The following is a 5942-nucleotide window of genomic DNA, read 5'->3' as shown; positions in this document are numbered from 1 at the left end:
ATCTTGGAGCACCGCCTTTAGTCGAGCAAATCGACCCCAGAACTTATTCTTTGGAAGCCCAGTACTTACTCTATCGGCCTCTTTTGCCGAACCACTAATTTCTGTCTGTGTTCAGGTATTATGTGCTTGTGTAGGTATGGGAGTGTGCATGATGGTGTGTAGTGTGTGTACTGAGTTAAACTGTTTGGGGTGTGTGGATGATGTTGTGTGGGGCTGGGGAGTGGTGAGTGCTAGTGTGTGTGGAGTGATGGAGTGATGTGGGGTTGGTATCAAATGAAGAGAGGAGATGAGGTTGGTGTGAGATGAAGAATGAAGGTGAGGGTGGTGTCAGATGAAGTGAGGAGGTAAGTTGAGCCCGTATGGCGCAAAGGTGCAAAGAGAGAAGTCGAATTCACATTCACGGTAAAGGTGGGAGTCTGGATGGCCCTTGTACAAAGACAGTCTGAACACAGACAGATGTCATAGAGAATGATCGGAAGAGTGGAAATGGCACGAGTCCGAGGTGTCATTGCCGAATCTGATGTCTCGGAGGTGCTCCGTGAACCGGTCAGGCAAGCCACGTCCCATTTGACCGATGTACAGGGAGAGACAGAAAGAGCAGGAGATGCAGTAAATGACGTTACAAGAAGTGCAGGTAAAGGAGTCGGTGATGTGATAGGGACGATGATAGGTGCCTGTGAGGATGGAGAGGTAGGGGTAGGTGCGACAGAGTAGGTGGGAGCAGGGGAACGAGCCAGGCTGGGAGGTGGGGTTAGGGAGGAATCTGTGGACCAGGAGGTCATGCACGTTACGTGCTCGTTTGAAGTAGAAAAGGGGTACGTTCGGGAAGATGTGCGAGGTGGAGGGGTCGGATTGGGGTCGCTGGAAGGCTCGGAGAATGGTGTGTTGGAGGGTCAGGGTGGAGGAGTGGTAGCTGAGGGATTGATAAATTAAGTACCAGTGAAACACTGGGCTCGATGTAATGGACTAGTCTCCTCTCTCAAAATTTCAGGGCTTGTACCTATGGTAGAAAGGATTATTATTATTATTATTATTATTATTATTATTATTATTATTATTATTATTATTATTATTATCATCATTATTATTATCATTATTATTATTATTAATAATAATAATATTTCTTCGAAGAGGCGGCAAGGACGCCAAGCAAAATAATGCTCAACGGTATTTCGTCTGTCTTTAATGATCTGAATTCAAATTCTGTCTTTCATCATTTCGGGGTCGATAAAATAAGAATCGATAAAATAAGAATATGTTAAACACTGCGGTCAATGTAATCGACTTATCTATTCCCCTGAATATTGCTGGCCTTGTGCCAATATTTGAAACCATTATTATTTCTTCGAAGCTGGTTGTTTCTGATAGAGCGTTTAGGTTTAGAAGACGATTTATACAGAATCTCATTTATCTGTAAATGCAAATGAATGTAGTGCCCTGTAGAATATTTTATCTGCAGCAGGAAGTAATCTGATGACATTCGAACAATAACAATCCCGAAAACATGACTTATTGGAAGAAGTGACCTAAGAAAAGTCCAGAGCTGCAAATCTACGTAGAAGTGGCTTTATATTCAAATTTATCATATACACATGTATTCTATGCATATCAATCTATCTAACTATCTATCTATCTATCTATCTATCTATCTGCCTCTCTGCCTATCTATTTATCTATCTATCTGTCTGTTTGTCTGTATGTCTGCTCTTTCTGTCTGTCTACCTATCTATCTACCTATCTATCTATCTATCTAGACATGTATAAATACAATACATATATTCATATGTATATAAAATATATATAAGCGCTCACTCTCTCTCTCTCTCTCTCTCTCTCTCTCTCTCTCTCTCTCTCTCTCTCTCTCTCTCTCTCTTTCTCTCTCTCTCTCTCTCTCTCTCTCTCTTTCTCTCTTTCTCTCTCTGTATATATGTATTGCAGTGACAAGCATGATTTTGAGACATATTGTTAGTTTAATAACGATACTAAAAACCTGGTGTTAGAACTCAATATACATATATTTCATGTATCATAATAAAGCATCAGTTGAGTACATGGCATAATATAAAATTAAATAAATGAAAAGACAACAGGAAATTATGCACAATTTCTTGTTTGTTTATCATTTATCTCATCATCATCCATCATCTGGTTGTGCTTATTGCACGGATCGCAGTGACTCGTTCTCTCCCGTCTGTACGGTCCACTATTGCGGACCTGAAGGTAGTCCTTCTATTTGTTGACTTTTCTAGGGCCTTTCACTCGATACACACAGGGAAAATGGAAGAAATACTTCTTACATACGGTATCCCAAAGGAAACTATCAATACCATCATGAAGTTTAAAAATACTTAATCTATAGTTCACCTCTAGACGGCGCCACAGAGTTCTTTGATATAGTTGCTGGTGTCTTGCAAGGTGACACCTTGGCAGCCTACTGCTTCATTATATGTATAGATTATGCAGTACACTCCTTTGTAGTGGAAGAACAAAGGATTCATTCTTGAACCTGCTAAAACCAGTCTTTTTCTAACTGTAACCATCACAGATCCTGACTATGCTGATGACTTGACGTTGCTAACAGATGAAGTCATTTATTTCATTTCGTCTGTCTGTGTGTGTATGTGTGTGTGTTTGTCTTTACGTGTGTATGTCTTTATGTGTGTGTATAACCTGATTAAATCATAACTAGACCAATTCAATTTGGAGGTGCGCAAATATGATTTGCCAAATGCTAGAGGCCAATAAGTGAAATTTAATAAATTATAATAAAATTATCCTAAAGTGACATGAAATAATTACTAGATCATTTTCTCAAGAGAATATTTTTCACTCCACTAACTATAATCTTAATAAAAATATCACGTTACTTTCATTTTCAGTTAACTTTTCACAATGAAATCATAAATAATAAGTGATAAAATGTAATTATTGATTATTATTATTATTATTATTATCATCATTATCATTATTAATCTTAAAGACTCTCGGATAGTTCTTAATTTCCGGTTGTTCTTTACTTGAAAGCAGGCAACAACAAATCACCAAAGGTTTCAAGTGCTGCCTTCTCTTGTGACTCACAGAGACAATATTCTCCTTAGAATGCAAGCTGCACCCAACATTATTGTCTTCTGGATCACTTAGACACCTGCTCCAATATTTTTAATAAATCTTGCAAAGCTCTCGGAAACTGTTCCTAATGATCCGATTACCACTCTTTTCTGTTTCTTTATATTTCACCCTCGCATCGCCTGGTATTGCTATTATTATTATTATTATTATTGTTATTATTATCATTATTATTATTATTATTATTATTATTATTATTATTATTATTATTATTATTATTATTATTATTATTATTATTATTGCCTTTGCACAGCTTCTAACGCTGGAGATGTAATATGGTGTCAGTTGTTCACTACCAGTAAACTAAGGTAACACCTTTTATTTTTCGAGCACCTTTCGGAGTATTTTAGCGGTTCTTTTTTCTTGACATCAACACCCACGTTTTCTGCTACAACAATACTTGCTGTCTTGATCAAATCATTTGTTTCTGTGATGTTGTTTGTTCTGATATATTTCAGAATTTCGTTGACATTTTTTCGTTTCTTGGTTCAATTTGGTGGTTCAACTTGGTGGTGAGTTCAAATTCCGATAAGTTCGACTTTGCCCTTCATCATTTCGGGTTCCATAAAATAAATTCCAGTTGAGTAGTGGAGGTCGATGTAATCGACTTAGCCCCTTCCTCGCAATTGCTGGTTAGGTGCCAAAGTTTGAAACTGTCATCATTATTGTTGTTGTTGTTGTTGTTGTTGTTTTACTTCTCAGCACTTTCGGTTTTGTTTGTCCGGGTAGATTCTGTGAGAGGACAGCAGCCTGCTCTCAGAGGTCTCCATCGAACAACATACTTCAATCCACAGATATGAACTTCCAGTTATGTTAACTATGCCTACTCGCACACATACTAACACACACAAACACACACACACACAGACATACACATCTACTAGTTACAATAATTCCTAGAGCTTGTAGTCAATCTTCCCTCATATCTGACCTCTGCTACTTTCACCATGAATTTCGAAACTGGTAAAGGAAATGGCTAGTAGATTATGTGTAACTCAAGATAAACATTGATTCAATAGTTCTGTGATCAATGACCTTCTATCCGTAAAGATCTTTCTTTTTTGAGTGTCTTTGAATACATTGACGATATCGTTTCTTATTTAATCAGATAGGTAATATTTTGAGAGAATTTAGCGGCTGTTTCTAGCAAGTGCAATGGTAGCATAGATGTTTTCTAGCAAACACGTGAGACAGCAAAATACATTGTACCAGATAAATAGTTGCAATACGCACTTTGTCTTATTTGTCTTACAGAATAGCAAAAGAATCTGCATTTGTTAACGCAATGAAAAACAAACATGCCTATTCTGCCACTGTTGATATCGTAAAGCATTAAATTATTTAGTAGATATGTTATGTTATCAAGTATCTGTTGTAGAATAGAATCAGACAGAGAACAATATGAGAAATTTGAACAATTTCAGCACCTTCTCAAAATTTGGAGCACTTCCAAATGCAATTAAATGCGTACATTTTAATATCTACAAATAGACAGAAGGAAGTTGTTACGGAAAGACAGAACTGGGGACATGAACTTTTGAACTTCTAAAGCAAGCTTAGTACGGCTTGTGAGATGGTGGAAAATGAAATATCTTCCTCTGTCGCAAGTGTTTCCGTCATAAGAGACATACCTCACAAAATTCACCCAGTGGTAAATTTATTAAGTATTAGACAATATTTGTGAGTTTAGTTAGACAGAATGCATTGATTCATATTAGGCATCTGTAGTACAAAGAATTTAAGTTGCGACGAGTTTCCTTTGATAGTTGGAATCAAACTATTTTTGCGGAAACCCTTCATTGTCCTTAAATCCAAATAAGGGTATATTATAGACATTATTGAAAGGAAACTACCTGTATGAGTAATTTTAATTTCTACTTTCCCATTTGTTGTTTCAAAATAAATCTTGAACACTTTTTGCAATTCATTCACTTGCTATATGGCAAAAAAATATTGTATTATTGTTGTTGTTGTTGTTGTTGTTGTTGTTGTTGTTGTTTCTATTAATGTTTTCATCATCATCATCATCATCATCATCATCATCAAGAAGTTATTAATTCTACTTTACTTAACAAGAACGTTTTCTTCATGTTAGTTGACAAGTCGCTTCAGTTATCAAGAAGCTTCTTAGGATTCTTACAGAATACCGGATGACACATTTCTGGAGATGGAAAATGCGTGTCCCAATTGAAAGATCCTTCAGCCTCTTAGATAGCATTTTAGGTATTGTGTCATGTGCATCAATTGCCACGGGGACACTTATCACTTTTGTGTAACGCAATCATGTTTATGTAAAACAATCTGTCTGGCTGTGTTCCTAATATTTCTCGGTTTTCTCAATTTCGCTAGTCTCCACTCTATTATTATTCTGTACTGCAATCTCTGTTTAATCCTTGACTGTATGTTTTGTTTCGTTTAACATTTTTTGTCCTCTTCAATCATATTTAGTCTCTTTGCTTCACCTTGCTTCAATAGTGTGGTCAGTCTTAATGGAATCCCATCAAATCCTCTAATTATCAGTCACTATCACAGCTTCTGGCTCGTGTTCATGCGAATTTCCTGTCACTTTGAATTTTCACAATCACCTAACATCCCAATACACACTTTTACCGAGATCATGCCTCCGCATTCACTTCATGATTATCATTATCATTATTATTATTATTATTATTATTATTATTATTATTATTATTATTATTATTATTATCATCATCATCATCATCATTGTTGCTGTTGTTTTTATTAATGCTATAATACTAATAATAATAATAATAATAAAAATAATAATAATAATAATAATAATAGTGGTGGTGATG

The sequence above is a fragment of the Octopus bimaculoides genome, chromosome 2 (assembly GCF_001194135.2).
Source record: "Octopus bimaculoides isolate UCB-OBI-ISO-001 chromosome 2, ASM119413v2, whole genome shotgun sequence".
Taxonomy (NCBI): Eukaryota; Metazoa; Mollusca; class Cephalopoda; order Octopoda; family Octopodidae; genus Octopus; species Octopus bimaculoides.
The sequence above is the reverse complement of the archived record's forward strand: the minus strand, read 5'-3'. Positions refer to the sequence as shown.